Below are 16,395 nucleotides of genomic sequence, written 5' to 3' on the forward strand. Positions count from 1 at the left end.
CTGATGGAACTGGAAGTGATATCAATGAATGTGATTATTTAATACAGTGTAATGAAATGTGTTAACATTTGAGAGAGCTGCATAACTCAGTGAACTAATTTTCCTAAATGACCAATGTGTGATGTTATAAAGTCATGACTAAAAAATCTATTCAAAATGCTAGTTAGACAAATGGACTGAAATGTAACATAATGAAAAGTTCATTGATAGAGTTTCAGACTGAAAATGACAACCAACTTTTAGAAATCTATCACTTGTAAAGTTTTGGTGTAGTATTAAATGATCTAAAAAGGTTATTAAAATATTCCTTATGGGGCTGGGGATGTGGCTCAAGCGGTAGCGCGCTCGCCTGGCATGCGTGCGGCCCGGGTTCGATCCTCAGCACCACATACAAACAAAGATGTTGTGTCCGCCGAAAACTAAAAAATAAGTATTAAAAAAAAAAATATTCCTTACATTTTCAACTATAAATCTGTGTAAAGTCATGTTTTTCTTTTCATATATTTCAATAACATATATACATTCACATATATGTGTGTTAATGTGTTATATATATATATAAAACAACAAATTGAAAACAAAAGCAAATATGAGAATCTAACCCAACTCCAAAGGGTCTTTTTGCTATATTAAGCTAGATATTAATAAGATTTGCAAAAGTATAAAGTGAAGGCCACTCTTCTTACTAATTTTGTTTCATTCTGGAAAATGACGTTACTTTTCATAAAAATGTATTATCTGGGGATGTGACTCAAGCGGTAGCGCGTTCGCCTGGCATGCGTGCGGCCCGGGTTCGATCCTCAGCACCACATACAAACAAAGATGTTGTGTCCGCTGAATACTAAAAAAATAAATATTAAAAAAAATTTCTCTCTCTCTCTCTCTTTAAAAAAAATGTATTATCTATAACCTGTAATGCAATTTGATTTATGTATTTACTGTGGATCTAGGAATCAAACCTAGGACCTGGCACAAATGCTCCACTACTGAGCTACATCTACCCTGCAACACTTTCGTTATTTTAAAATAAATGAACAAATACATGTTTTTATTTGTTTGTTTGCTTAGTGGTAGGGATTTAACCCGGGATGCTCTACCCTGCTGAACCTGAAAGTTCAGCTTTCAAAGTTCAGGGGTTCAACTCTGGGGTTGAACTTCCTCCACCTCCTAAGTTGCTGGGATTATAATTGTGAGCCACTGTACCCAGCGATAAATGCTTTTTAATTTCTCTGTTTTAATTTCTAATATGGTAAATATTTGTTTGTTTGCTTATTCCCTTTGACGCTGGGGATGGAACCCGGGGCTTTGTACATGCTGTTTGCCCCCCACTGCTGAGCTACACACACCCCCAGTCTAATGATGATGAATCTTGATGGATAGAACCCTGTAAACAAGAACTCTTTGGGATCCTTGGTGGTTACTAAGCATGGAAGGGAGTCCTGAAAACAAAAAGGCAGACAACTGCTGGCCTTGCTTCCACAGTAAGAAAGACCAAGGGTAAACATGGAGAAAACACAGGTCTGCAGAGGCTCGCAATGACCTAAAGGGGCCACCAGAGCAAGTTCCTTCGAAGAGGTCCTTGGACCCACTCTGAGTGTGCAGAATTAGCAAAAAGGGCCTGGAGAAGGATGGGGACCACAGACTTCTGGGGGTTCTAGCAGAGGATTCTGGGAGTCCCTGCCTTCCCTGTGCTGCCCGTAGGCGTTTCAAGTATGTAGGGGGAGGCCCCAACCACACAACAGACCTCCCCACACTTAGGGCTGAAACCTGCCCTGGAGGTCCTGTCTCCCCAGAAGGCCTCCATCCTCCCCCGCCCCCACCCACAAGAAGGATTTGGGCCTTAAAATTATCGTCACCGCAGCCGTGCAACAGACAATACAGAGGGGACATTATGCACTGAGAGAGAGGCCTCGTTGTTGGCGCAGTGGAGACAGCAGTGCTCTGTTCTGAGCAGGCTGGGGGCCGCTCATGTGCTCAAGCCCAGACCCCTCACACCCTGATCACATCCTCATCCAAAGGCACACTCACAGACTCACCCTGGGATACCCCATGGGCACAGGCGGTGGTACAGAGGAACACTGGTATGTGCCTGGCTCCCCCACTCCCCCACCTCTATGCAAACCCTTACCCCCTGCTACCTGCCATAGGTCCTGCCAGCCCCTCAACACACCTATGGACCATGGAGCAGGCATCCCCAGCTGGGGAACCTGATATGGATGCAGGGACACAAGGCAGTTACAATGGGGACCCTGAGGACACACACCCTTCCCGCCCCACCCTGCACCGCCTGGCCAGGATCACAGGGCAGTGAAACCAGCAGCCGCCTAGGCTGGGCCAGACGTGCCTGGACCCACAGAGGGACACAAAGGCTGCGTTGTTGCTTTGCCAAACACTCCCAGCTCTGGAGTGGGAGGGAGGGACCTGGGCAATTGGTGCCCCTACCCCCAGCTCCCGGGTTGGCCCTGGAGCAAGACTGGACTTTAAACTCTTAGACCACTGCAGTGTTTGGGCGAGAGGGCCAGAAGGGGACACTCCAAAGGACCTGACAAAACCTGCCCAAAGAGGACTCCTGGGCCAGTGCTTACCCGCCCTCCCTCTGGCTCTTCCTGCTTTGCCTCCCTTGGAGGCAGGCTCTTTTTCTCTCTCAACATTGACGCAGGTTGTTCCCTCTGCTTAGCGCTCTCTCCCTCCCCTTCCCTGATCTGGAGAATATTTTTATTTTCCTTTAGGACACTGTTCAGAGATCACCTCACCTCCCCTAGGAAGTCCTCCTGGCCCTTGGTCTGCCAGGAGCTCCTCAACTGGGAGTTCCAGAGGATGCCCAGTACGTGGAGTCTGGGTGGTGCTAGAGAACAGACATGAGGGCCAGGCTGGACCTGGGGCCCCAAATCTCAGGTCAGACCTGACAGGCCCCTAAGACCACACCATGGCAGTGGAGGCAAGGGGCACAGTTGCCAGCCCACGTTCTAGACCAGGACAGTCAACAGTCAGGGGCACCAGGAAAGCTCCTTGGGGGAACCTATTTTCTTATACCTAGGCCTTTGTTCTCCGCCTGGGACACTCTCTCCTGTCCACCTGCTTGACATGTGTCCTACTCATCTAAGTGGTAGCTATTTTTATTTTTTTATTTAACACTTACAGAGCACTGTGTGTCAACATTGTTCTAAGAGATGTACACTGAATCCTTGCAAACCTTTGAAATAGGTGCTGTGATTATCACAAGAGAGCAGGCACCCCACCACGGAGCTACACTCCCAGCCTAATGACCGCCCTCCCCCCCCTTTTTTTTGGTACTGGGGATTGAACCCAAGAGCCCTTTACCACTGAGCTAAGTCTTCAGTCCTTTTGGTTTTGAAATAAGGTCTCTCACTAAATTTCTGAGGCTGGCCTTGAACTTGAAATCCTCCTGCCTTAGCCTCCTGAGTAGCTGGGATTACAGACTTGTACCACCGCCCAGCCAATGATTTCCATTTTAAAGTCGAGGACAATAAAGCACAGTGAGGTTAACTCTTCCAAGGTCACACAGTCAGTCAGTGATGGAGCGGTAGCTGGAACCCAGCCTCACTTCCCCCAGGCAGTCTTCCCCCATCTCTCAGTCTCTCAGACCAGTTTAGGAATCTTGCTGTGAGCACTCCCAGTCCAAATCCAGCTGAGATTTAGCCAACTTTCAGCTGCACTAGTGTGGCTTCTCCCTCTCTCTGGTTGGTTGGTTGGTTGGTTTGGTGTGTATATATCAAAGTTAGGTGTTTTATTTTTTTAATTTTTTTTTTATATTATTTGAACTTTATGGTTACACATAGTTGGGTCATCCCAACAAACTCACATGCATGGAAATTGATTTCAGTTTATGATTCCCCCTCCTTTTCCCTCCTCCTTTGGCTCCCCTCTCTTGAAGGTAAGCCCTTTGAGGGCTCCCACCATTTTTTTTAACCCCTAGGGCCCAGGAGCCCAGTCTCTGGCACAACTCTTGGCTCCTAGAGCACAAAGGACATTGTTGACTGAATAACAGAAAGCACCTAAAGGATGGGGAAGAGGTCAAGTCTGCCCAGAAAGGCCCAAGGAGTTCCCTCCTCCCTACACCACACACCATCTGCTCCGTCACTCAGTAAGGCCTCTGCTGTCCCTAGGTACAGGGGAATTTGGAAAACTGGGAGGGAGGAAGAGTGGGGCTACCAGGTTCCACAGGGACACCTGGAGGCCCAGCTGCTCTCAGGTCTCCATGTCCTTCCTCCAGGCAAGGTCTCTTGAAATCCTTTTTTTTTTGGTAATTTGTTTGTTTTTGCTACAAGGGATTGAACCTAGGGGCACTTAATCACTGAGCCACATCCCTAGCCCTTTTGTATTTTTTATTTAGAGACAGGGTCTCGCTGAGTTACTTAGGGCCTCATTAAGTTGCTGAGGCTGGCTTTGAACGCGATCCTCCTGCCTCAGCCTCCCAAGCCTCTGGGATTACAGGCATGCATCACTGCGTCCAGCAAGTCTTGAAATTCTTAGGCACCATTAACCAAAAAGACACGGTCTTTTAAGGATCTGCCACCCACTGCTCTCCTTACACCCATAATACTGGTTAGTTTCTCAAGCTTCCACCTAATGCTTCCAAACGGTTGCTCAGACCAAAGTCAGTGGAAAGTTTTGGGTAGAGGGGGGCATATGCACCCAGGAGGGCTAGACTATAGTGTTGGGAGCCGCTGTGGAAATATATGCCCTTAAGTCCTGAGCAAGAGATATTGAACAATTATTGCACCCCTCAATAACTTAGGCTTTACCTCCGCTTGGATGATGAGGGGTGGCTCCAGCAGTATGCGTCACCTGGTGAGGTTGAGCTATACTCACCTGTTCCTTCGTAATCCTACCCCTTGCCTCATTTGAATGGCTTCTCCCCAATAAAACCGGGTTCGAGGTGTGCTCGCTCTCTTTTCTTGCCTGCCTTGTCTCCTTTGTGGGAGCTGGGGCAGAGGAGCCGACACAGAACCCAAGGAAAAGTATTTCTCTGAGTGATTATTTCGTGCCAGCCCAGTTCACCTGGAGTGACCCTGACTGGTTTTGTCGTGTGTCACGACAATACAGCCCTTCCGCAGTACTGCCCTCTTAACAGCCCCTAAAAGGAGAAACAACCATCTCGCCGCCTCCCATGAACTGTCTCTGCTCTTTCAAAGCAAAATCAGTCTCATTTCCCAACATATCCCAGGTGGGGGAAATGTCCCCTGATAGGGGTCCCTGGCACTCCAGTCTCAATCTTCTAGCCCTGAAATTGAACTGAAAGAGTATCTTGGAGAATGGGCAGGAAAGAGTACAGATCTGAGAGAGGAGTCCACTGGCCCTGAGAACAGCCTTCTCTCCCCAGAGCACATTCCTAGCCCACTCCCCCCTTCTGCTAATGCCATTCAGACCTGTGACTACACCGAGCCTCTGTGAAAGGGTCCTGGGTCTTCTCCACACGGCAGGTTGTGCTTGCTCAGCGTGTGTGTGTGTGTGTGTGTGTGTGTGTGTGTGTGTGTGTGAGAGAGAGAGAGAGAGCAGAAGCAGCTCCCAAATTCCTGCTCAGGATGAACTTGGGCAGCACTCTGTGTAGGAGGCTGGGACCTTGCTTAAAGCTCTATGTACAGCTGCTGCTTACATGTAAATGATAGGTTACAAATCAATAAAAATGGGCAAATTTTCTAAAAGTGGCCTACGTAAAATGAAGAATGCCAGATTTCACAGGCAGCAAGGACCTTCAAGTCATTTCCCTTCTCCCACCACCGTGAGGGCCACCTAAACTAATTAAGACCATAGCCCTTAGAAGCCAGGCACAGTGGTACATGCCTATAATCCTAGCAACTCAGGAGACTGAGGCAGGAGGAACAGAAGTTGAAGGCAAGTCTCGGCAACCTAGTGAGGTGCTAACCAATTTAGTGAGATCCTGTCTCGAAATAAAAATAAATAAATTAAAAGGGTCGGGGATGTAGCTCCATGGGAAAGCACTCAGAGGTTCAATCCCCAGTACAAGGAGGAGAAAAAAAAAAAGATCCTAGCCCTGGGATATGTAAAGCCACTTCGAATTCAACTGAAAAACCAATAAATAAATAAATGCCCTAAGCCACAAAGCCCTGGGCCAGGTCTGATAGGGAGAGAGAGATGATGGATCCCTAGCTGTGCTCTCTCACTAATTGTGCCAGGCACTGTGGATGCCCTTTGCCGTCATTTATGACCACCCTACAAAACAGCATTAAATCAGTGTATTTACCCTATTTTATAAATGAAGAAACTGAGGCAGGAAGAGTTATGTAGCAATGGTTGTCATTGACTCAGTGCTAAGTAAGTAAGCAATTTTAATCCATCATCTACCGGCTTCCCACTACAACCTCATGGTTCCTAATGAAGAAACAGAGGCTTACAGAGTCGGTGTCCTCCCACATCACAGTGCTAATCTGTGATAAAAACAAGACTCTAAGCCAGGAGTAGTGGCACATGCCTGTAAACTCAGTGGTTTGGGAGGCTGTGGCAGGAGGATTGTGAATTCAAAGCCAGCCTCAGTTTAGCGAGGCCTAAACAACTTAAAGAGATCCTGTCTCTAAAAAAAAAAAAATATATATATATATATATATATATATATATATATATATATATATATTTTAGAGACAGGATCTCTTTAAGTATATATATATATATATATATATATATATATATATATTTATTTATTTATATTTAAAGAAGGGGCTGAGGATGTGGCTCAGTGGTTAAGTGCCCCTGGGTTCAATCCCCAGTACAAAAAAAAAAAACAAACCAAGACTGGAGTCTCAATCCTGACCTGTCATACTTAACTGCTAGGCACACAAATGTGTGCAATAAGGGTTCAGAGAGCAGTACAAATAGATCTTCAGGGGCATAAGCAGTAAAGGGCAGACCCCTTGCTTGTGGGAATAAGCACGTGACTTCTTGCAAGAGCAAGAAGCAGAACGAATCCATGAAAAATGGTTAGGGTTTCAACAAACAGGTGGGGAGGCAAAGGACCTAGGTAGAGGGGGGCAGCACAGGCAAGGTTCTGAGGTGGGAACCTGGATACTATGTTGCAAGCAGCAAGGGGGCTTCCTGCCCGCTGTATGGGGTACAAGATAAAGGAAAGCAGATCCAGAGCAGATAAGACTGGGGCTGCAACTCCAGGAAAGGCATTGGACTTAATTCCCACAGCAGTGGCAATTAATGGCTCAGGCTGTGGATTTGAATCCTGTTTGGCCCGGATCAGCTATGGTGCCTTTGCAAACTCTTTTCTTTCCAAGCCTCAGTTTGCTCATCTGTAAAATGGGAATGACAATAGACTGCCTACCAGGGTTGATCTGAGGATTCACAGAAAGGCACTGTGTCCAGACTAAAACAATCACTCAAGAACTGAGAATTACTGGCTCCTGACAGACAGACAGACAGACAGACACACACACACACACACACACACACAAACTGGGCTGGGTCCTCACCACAAAGGAGCCCAGGGAGAAAGCAGATTCTCCACCCAAGGTTTCTCTGACATCTTGTTTTATCTTTAGCCTTGTGAACCCACCCCCCCATAAGAAATCTACAGTTGTTGCTGATAAAAATAATGTATGAGAGTTCTGAAGCCTTCTCCTAGCAAGACATATATTCAAGGAAGCACAGCCATTTACCCCACCACCACCATCATGCCACCCAGCCAGGCCCAGGCTGAGAAGCACAGGTGGGTACAAGCAGCAGTTCCGCCTCCATGGGGGGCCCTCACCCGAGTCCCAGCCTGAACATTTGCTGCTTCCTCTTCTCTTGCTCCAGCACCTGCACCAGCCACAAATCTGGACTTTTAGAAATGGGTTTCACAACTCAAAATGGTGTTCTAGAAACTCATGTCAGCTCACCAATCTCCCCTGCAGAGGGGTCTTCCTGGACCTTGCTGGGTAAACTGGCCCCATCTCCTAGCTGTCTCTTCTGTCCGGTATTTCCTATTAATTTATTACTAGTTTGCTGGTCTCAGCTAACCAGAATGTATGCTCCATGAGAACAGGACTTTTTCTGTCTTATACTACACCATTGTGTCCCCATCATATATCAACAGTGCCTGACGTACAACAGGTGATCAATAAATACTTGTAAAATTGAGAAAGGAAAAAAGGAGAGGGAGTAACAATAGAGGAAGGAAAGAATTAATAAAGGGAAAAATATGTGGTTTTTTTTTGTTGTTGTTGTTGTTGTTTGTTTGTTTGTTTGGGGGGCACCAGGAATTGAACCCAGGGGCACTTAACCACTAAGCCACATCCCCAGCCCTTTTCTGTGTTTTTATTTTGAGACAGGGTCTTCCTAAGTTGCTTAGGGCTTCACTAAGTCGCTGAGGCTGGCTTTGAACTTGGGATCCTCCTGCCTCAGCCTCCTGAGCCTCTGGGATTACAGGCGTTTACCACCACACCCAACTCAAAATCTGGGTTTCAGTCCCCCAATGTAGGAGGCACCTTCAAAGCCTCAATTATTCACCATCCTAGAATGGGCAGGGCTTCTGGCCTGAGGCTCCCTGCCTACGGACCAGCACCATCAAGGCTACAGTGTAGGATCCTGAACCCTCCGGGCAGTGCTGTCATAGCCACCCTCCCTTCCCCACAACCCACCTCAGAGAGACAGAAATTAATTTCCTTTGGCATAAACTGATTTTGATGAACTTAATCCCCAGCGAATCACAGCAGACTCCCAGGCAACAGTTCAGGGAACTGCCTGGTTTACAGGGCTTGAGACCCCAGATGCCTGGTTGCTTCTGATGGCTCTGAACACCTCCAGCCCCCCTAAATCAACTGTGACGGACGACCTGGAAAGCTGCCCAGCCCTCCTGAGGCTCTGAGGCTTGACTGGTGCCCCTGGCAGGCGCCTCCCAGGTCAGGGGGCACCGGCTGCGCGGAAGTGGGTGACTTCATCCAGGCTGACTCACCGTAGCTAGCAATTGAGGATGGACTGCAAGGGGAGGTGGCAGCAGTCCTTCCTCATGTAGAGCTTTAAGGGAGATCCTTACCCTCCCTCTGTACCCCCAGGGAGTTCCCAGCCAGACTGCACCCCTATCCTACCCCCATGCCATCTTCCAAGAACCCACACAGACTGTCCAGGCCTTCAGTACAATATTGGCCAGAAGAAGTCTGGGGCCCAGACTCACGTCCCTCTTGCCAGCCAGGTAAAAGGGACCAGCACCAAGATTCAGTTTCTTCATCTGAAAAATGGGTGTGGTGATCCCTACCCTAGGTGTCTCTCTCTCTTTTTTTTTTTTTTTTTTTTTTTGTATAGGGGGTTGCACCAGGAGCTATTTACCACTGAGCTACATCCCCAGGTCTTTTTATTTTTTGAGACAAGTTCTTGCTAAGTTGCTTAAGCCCTCACTAAATTGCTAAGACTGTCCTTGAATTTGCAATTCTCCTGCCTCAGCCTCCTCCAGAGTTGCTGGGATTACACTGTGCCCAGCTGTTTTGTTTTGAGACTGGGTCTTGCTGCATTGCTAAGTCTAGCCTTGAACTTTCAATCATCCTGCTTCTGCCTGCCAAGTAGCTGGGATTACAGATGCGCACCACCGCACCCAGCTACCCCTGCTCCTCTTACTGCCCAGAGATATCAGGTGAATCTGACTGATATGAGAGAGTCTTGGAAAGTACCATGTGGAAGGTGGATGGCAGGCTGGATCATTGGTCCCCATACCACTAGATTGAGCCTCTCTCTTATCCTGGCCTGCAGTGCCCTGAATGAACACCCTGTCCTGCCCCCACCCCCCCTTTCTCCCCTCATACTCCACCCTCTGCCAAATTTGATGGTCTTAAGCTATGCAGGTAGGCTGCTTTCCTGCCACCTTCAGGCCTCTGAGGTGCTATTTGTTCTCTCAGTAGGGTATTCTCCCCCCAACCCAGCCTTCTTTATTGTTGTTTTGAGACACAGACACACACAAGCACCATGCCTGGCACAAAGTGAGTGTTCAATACAGGTCAGTGTTAAGGTGGCTTTTCCCAGAATCTGCACCTGCCCCTCTCTGGCTTCTGCCCTCAGTTACATTTCAGGAACCTAAGGACAGGGAAGGAAACTGGACAGGGCTTTGTTAGGAAATGATCTGAAGACTGCTGGCCCTGGAAGAAACACTAGTAACCTAAAGGCAAGAGACCTGAGTCTGAGACCTGCATGACCTGTGGCCCTGCCTTGGAGACTGGCTCTACCCACCTAGATCCCAGTAGCCACCTCTGCAAAACAGGAATGCCTCTCATAATTTAAAGCTCCAAAGGCCTGCTTTCAGTTCACCTTGAAAAAGGACATTCCTCAGCTGGGCATGGGCTCAGAGGATGGGGACCCCAGAATCAAGGTCATTGCTAGCCATGGGAGGAGTCCTCACTCCCAGGTCCCCACCCTGAGACCTGTTTCCATATAATTGCAGGGCCTGCTGTGAACCCCTCAGAGCAGACTCAAACCTCCACCGCCCCACTCTCTAGCTGTGCGGCCTTGGACAATTCCACCTCACTAAATCTGTTTCTTCATTTACAAAATGGCAATGATGACCATAGTTGCCTCCCAGACTTAGAAAGACAAGTGAGGGGCTAGGGCTGTGGCTCAGTGGTAGAGAACTTGCCTCGAACATGGGAGGCACTGGTTCGATTTTCAGCACCACATAAAAATAAATAAAGATACCGTGTCCATCTACAACTAAAAAAAAAATTTTAAAAAGAAAGATTAAGGGCTGGGGATATAGCTCAGTTGGTAAAGTGCTTGCCTTGCATGCACTGAGCGTGGGGCACAAACCTCTAGTTCCTGGGCTGGGGTTGTGGCTCAGCGGTAGAGTGCTCGCCTAGCACATGCGAGGCCCTGGGTTTGGTCCTCAGTACCACATAAAAATAAATAAACAAAATAAAGGTATTGTGTACAACTAAAAAATAAATATTTTAAAAAAAAATTCTAGTTCCCACTACTCAGGAAGCTGAAGCAGGAGGATCACTTGAGCCCAGGAGTTCAAGGCCAGCCTGGGCAACATAGAGAGATCATAACTTAAAAAAAAAAAAAAAGTGCACTTAGCATTTTGCAGGAGGCCCAGGAAGTATTTAGTAAATATTATTTATTATCATCATCATTCTCAAAATGCTCTCTCCGAGCCTCAGTTCCCCCAGCCTAACCAGGAATTATAAGAGTACTTGTCTCAATGAAGGTGAGATTTCAATGAGTTGGAAACTGTAGTACAGTCTTAGGCACACAGCAGGTACTCAATAAAAAGATGCTGGGAGCCATTAGCCAAGTAGGTATGACAATTTCCTTGCCAGCGTACCCCATGTTGCTGACATGTTGCAGTGACATTGAATGTAGGTGACCTTGCTCAAGGACCAAGGCGGATTAGGGTGTTCCCAGTTTAAGATAATCGTGTTTAGGGCGTTCCCAGTTTAGGTTCCAGGTTTAAGGTTTAAGATTATTCCTGCTGGGAATAGGGCGTATCCTGCTGCCTGAGTTCCCCTTGAGTTCTCACGGGATTCAGACAGTATATTTTGGAGATGGAAGCCCAGTGGAGGTGGATTTGGGAAGAGAACGTGGATTTCCCCAGAACGTGGATTTCCCCAGAACGTGATTGTAGACGGCTGGTGTGAGTTCGGGAATAAAGAGTTGCTGTTTGAATCTACAAGCTGTGTGGTGGCTCGTGATTGTGTGCCCAGCCAGACTGCGGCATTTGTGCCCAGCCAGACTGCGGCAAAAAATGGTGGTTGTGGGCTGGGATTGTGACTCAGCGGTGGAGCGCTCGTCTAGCACGGGCGGGACCTGGGTTCGGTTCTCAGCACCACATAAAAATAAAGGCATTGTGTTGTGTCCATCTACACCTAAAAAATAAATTTTAAAAATGGGGGTTGTATTTATTATGATGGTTATTATTCACCATAGTCATTATTCCAAACAAAAATGTATTGTGCACCTCATGAGCACAAGGCATGTGAGCCCTGAGGCTGAACAAAAGTCGGCTCTCTAGAAGGACTTGGCAATGAACAATGGTAGCCCTATCCTCATGGGAAATGGACAGTCCAAATACACACAAGTTAGCTGAAGGAAGAGCAAATGTCTGTGGGTCTTCCCATTTGTGCATGTGTAAGTGTGTGTGTGTGTGTATATGGTGTTAATGTGTGCATGGGTGCATCAGGGTGTCTGTGCAGGTGCATGTTTGTGTGTCTGGGTGTCCAAGTATGTACTTATGTATAATATGCATGAGCATGTATGTACATGTGTACTATAAGTGAGATGTTGTAACCTATGTATACATGAATTGCATATGGGGACCCTGGCATGTTCACACCAGGGCCAGTGTGAACCTGGGTGAGTGTGCCTGAGCATGGGTAGATGTGCAGGCACTTGTGAGAAGAGCAGGATCCAGAACTAAGCTGGTGCCTTCTGCTGCCTATAATCCAAGAAGTATCATTGAAAGGTGATCCCAGTCATCCATCAGTTTCAATTAGACAGCTACCTGTATCCCAAGTGCAACATGAATGTACTTTTGCCCAACAGATGTTCCCATCACCAGGATCCTCCCTGGTGCAAAGCCCTGGTTTTCAGAAAGTCCTTCCTGCATTCTGCCCATAATCTTTGGGTGACACTTCAGAAACTAGCAGTCCCCAAGACCCTGAATGAACATCAGCCCTTTGTTCCAGACACACATTGTCTTACTCAGCTCCCCAACGTACTTTTCCAAGGGAGGGAAGGGGGAACCGCATTTCCATTCTTATTCCTGTCCCTTAAATGCTCTCAACATCAATACTCCTACTCCCACCATCCCAGACCCTGATTCTTGACATGGGTCTAGCCCTCAAGGACGAACCCAGTAGGCCTCTACACCTCCAAGTTGAAACCATCGGGAGCAACACTTACACCAAGGGTGAAAAAGACCTAGGCTTTAGGGCTTGGAATGGGCAAGTGGAGACCCACAGAGGAGATGCCCCCAGAAGACTGACTGACTCCTACCCCACACTCACTCTCCTCTGCCCATGATCTAGTGGGCTCCTAAAGAATAAAACTTCTTAGAGAACCAGAAACAGTTGGGCCAGACTTTCCTCTGCTCTACAAACTAGTTTCTAAACCACAGACTTTAGTTCAAATTCTGATTCTAATACTGATAACTATGGTAACAATGCTGACATTTATCAAACAGTCGTTAAGTATCTCAATCTGCACTCTTCACTTTGCAGGAACAGTGACAATGAAGTCACACATGGCTTCTGTAGGGTTAGGGACCATCAGTGTTAACCATATTTACAATCAAGGAAGCTAAGGCACCGGCAACATAGGTCATGTGCCCTCTAGGATGCAGCTGATTGGTGGCAGAGCATTTTGGGGATAAGAATTAGACACCCAAGGGGCTGTGGCTCAATGGTAGAGTGCTCGCCTGGCACACATGAGGCCCTGGGTTTGATCCTCAGCAACACATAAAAATAAAATAAAGGTATTTTTAAAAAAAGGAATTCAGAATCTATTTAAAAAAAAAAAGAATTAAGAATTAGACACCCAAATTGAATTCAAGCATGTTGCTCCCAAGTTCAGAGTCTATGCTTCTTTTGTTTGTTTGGTAAAGGGGATTGAACCCAGGGTCACTTTACAATGAGCTACATCCCCAGTCTTTTTTTTATTTTGAGACGGTCTCATTAAGTTGCTCAGGGTCTAAAGATGCCAAGGCTGACCTCAAACTTGCAACCCTTCTGCCTCAGAGTCCATATCACTAGAATTTATAGGTATGCACCACCACACCTAGCCAGAATCCACACTCTTAGCCACAGAAAATCTCCCTTAGGCAGAGACCTAGATAGTTTCTTCTCTCTCAATCTCCCAGTCTGTGCAGTGATGGCTAGATCCCATGACCTTTGATTTCTGGGGAGCTTCCAGCATGCCTCTCAGAGTGAAGACCAGGGCCACCTCTCAGGTCTGTGAAGCATGCAGATAACAGTACCATCAGACACACACACAGCCCTCCTCCCCACATCTGTATGCTCACAGTGGTCTGAACATTCTTGGGGATTTTCTCTGACAGAGAAGGAGATAAATGTGGAACCCCCTACAATGCACTCCTGGGGAAACTTCAGGTCATAAGGATGGGGATGCTCTGAGGCCTGGCTACCACTCACTCCTTCCTCACCAAATGGGCAATACTAATGGAGAGAAGATCCATGAATTCTAGAGGTGTTCCCAATTAGACGGGTGGGGAAGAGGAAGAAATGAGTTCTCCTCCCCTCCCAATCATCTCCCCCAGCTATCCCTGAGCCAAAAAGGCACAAGGGACAGACTCCCAGCCTCTCCAGGCCAAACTTGAGTGAGGTGGGAGCGACCTGCATAGCTTGAGGGGAGGGGGACAGAGGCAGGCTGGACCAGCAAGAAGGTAGGAGCCCCTCAGACAAAGGCTGACCCCAGCCAGGCCGGCTGGCCAGCCAGCCCACCTCCTCCCCCCTGCGGCAGGCAGCTTGGCAGGGCTGAGCGCCAGCTCCTCGCTCCAAACCGAGTTCCCGCGGAGCGTGCTTAATGCAGCGGCGGTGACATTTCTGCCGTCAGAGGCAAAAACAGGAACCCGGCCATTTTGATGAAGGACGCCCAGAGCGCTGGCGGGAGACAAGGGGGGGGGGGTCAGTTCCGACTCCTGCACCCGTTTCCCTAACTGCCAACCCCGCCCTGGCGCAGAGCCCAAGCCACAAGGTCACAAAACCAGGGCCGCCAGACACACAGGGGAGGGAACTGCTTCAGAAGTACCCCCCGACTCTCTTGTACAGGTGGGGAAACTGAGGCCATCCTGCGGGCTCTAGTCAGATCTGGGAAAGGTAAAAAGAGGTACTGAGAAAGCCCCGGGAAGGATGCCTTGAGGAATGTCCGGGTGGGAACGCCAGCCAGTGGAGCCAGAGAGCAGATCCAGCAGGCAGCAATAACCCTTTCCGAAGTAGTCAGCACACCTGGCCTCCGCCCCGGCGCGCCCTCAGGAGGGCGCTTGCGCCGTCTCGAACCTCCAAGCAACGAGAGGGTTAAGCTTCCTCGCGGTACTTGCCGCAGTAAGTGGAAAGGAAAGAAGTGTCAACTCTGTTCTCACCACAGCGGGGCTGTCGGATGGCACCTCCCCCCGCCCTGCGCACCCCGCCCGGCCGGCTCCCCCGCCCTCCCCTCGGAGCGCGCGCGCATACACCTCCCACCGCTTTGCCCAAATTATTTTCGATCCCGGGAGACTCCGGATGCCAGACGCGCTCGGCGGCGGCGGCGGCGACCGCGCCTGATTCATTGCGCCAAAGCTGCAGATGCGACCTCCCGCCTGCGCCCGGTGCCCCGGCCCGCGCCGGGCCGCGCGCGCGCCTGGAGAGATGGGGCTGCGGGGTGGGGGGGGACCGCGCAATTTGTAGGCGCTTTCCTCTCCCCACAAAAGGCGGGCCCTGGCCCCCCGGGGCCAGGTCCCCTGTCTCCAGCTCCCCGGGCTGCGCTAATTAGCTTTCTCCGGGGGCGCCACGCGGCGTGAGGGGCGGCAATTTCCCGGCTGGGCTGCGGGGGAAGCACTCCTGCCGCCTGGGAAGGTGAAATGGGAAACTCGATTCAAAGAGAGCGTTCCTCCCCCCCCCTCCCGCCAAGCTCCGTAGAAAACGGGTTTGAAATTCCTCCTCCTTTTTTTTTTTTTTTTTTATTTATAGTGCACGGTCTCCATGGCAACCGCGGAGGAGGTCACGGTAGCTGGGCCCCCGCGCGTCACCCCGCGCCTCGCCGGCTGCAGGCGCCCGGATTGCGGCCTCCCAGGCGCCGTGGCCCGCGTGGACCCAGCTCTGAGTTCTCCGCCCCCGCTCCGCCCTGCCAGAGACTCAGGCCCCATACCATATGACTCTGCCGGGTCCCAGCCGGGAATATCGCACCTGGGCACCAGTGCGCTAAGCTATGCCTCTGTCCCCGGGCTCTGGCACGCGGGACTGCGCCTCGAAACACGTGTCCAACCCCGGGATGGGAACATGTGCGGCAAGACGCCACTGAGGGCCTCAGCACTTGTGGATGCCCTAGGGAATCGACCTGGATTGGCGCACCACTCTGGAGCTCTTGCCAAGACGGCACCACCCGTGGCTAAGAAGGCTGACTGTGGTGTCAGAACCGAACGTTCCTAATGATTTACTAGCTGTGTGACTTTAAGCAAGTTACAACCTTTCTGCGTCTCAGTTTGTTCATCAGAGAAATGGAATTGTTGTGAGACTAAAAAGTCCGTTTAACGCTTAACATCGTTTTTGGCAAGTGGTTCTTAAAAACTGTGGTTGAGGTTATTTTTTCCTGGCTGAGAAAGGAAAGCCCTACAGGCTTTGATTAAGGGCTCACACGCAGAGGCTGCGAGTTAGGCCTCGAGAGTTCCCAGTTCCTTTGCCTAGGCACACACGACAGGTGAGGGCTGCACTGGGCCTGGGCCCGCCTGAGGCGCAGCAC

The 16,395-nt window shown here is 49.2% G+C and overlaps 1 long non-coding RNA gene across 1 annotated transcript; it reads left to right on the plus strand.

The window, feature by feature from the left end:
- Positions 1 to 15,158: 15,158 nt before the first annotated feature.
- LOC124103692 (uncharacterized) lies at positions 15,159 to 16,194 on the plus strand. Its single transcript, XR_006855255.2, has 2 exons — positions 15,159 to 15,512; positions 15,627 to 16,194. It is a non-coding gene; the product is annotated as an uncharacterized LOC124103692 (long non-coding RNA).
- The last annotated feature ends 201 nt before the right edge of the window (positions 16,195 to 16,395 follow it).

The sequence above is a fragment of the Marmota monax genome, unplaced genomic scaffold (assembly GCF_021218885.2).
Source record: "Marmota monax isolate L192 unplaced genomic scaffold, Marmota_monax_Labrador192_F-V1.1 WCK01_AAM20220418_F8-fsc00006, whole genome shotgun sequence".
Classification (NCBI taxonomy): Eukaryota; Metazoa; Chordata; class Mammalia; order Rodentia; family Sciuridae; genus Marmota; species Marmota monax.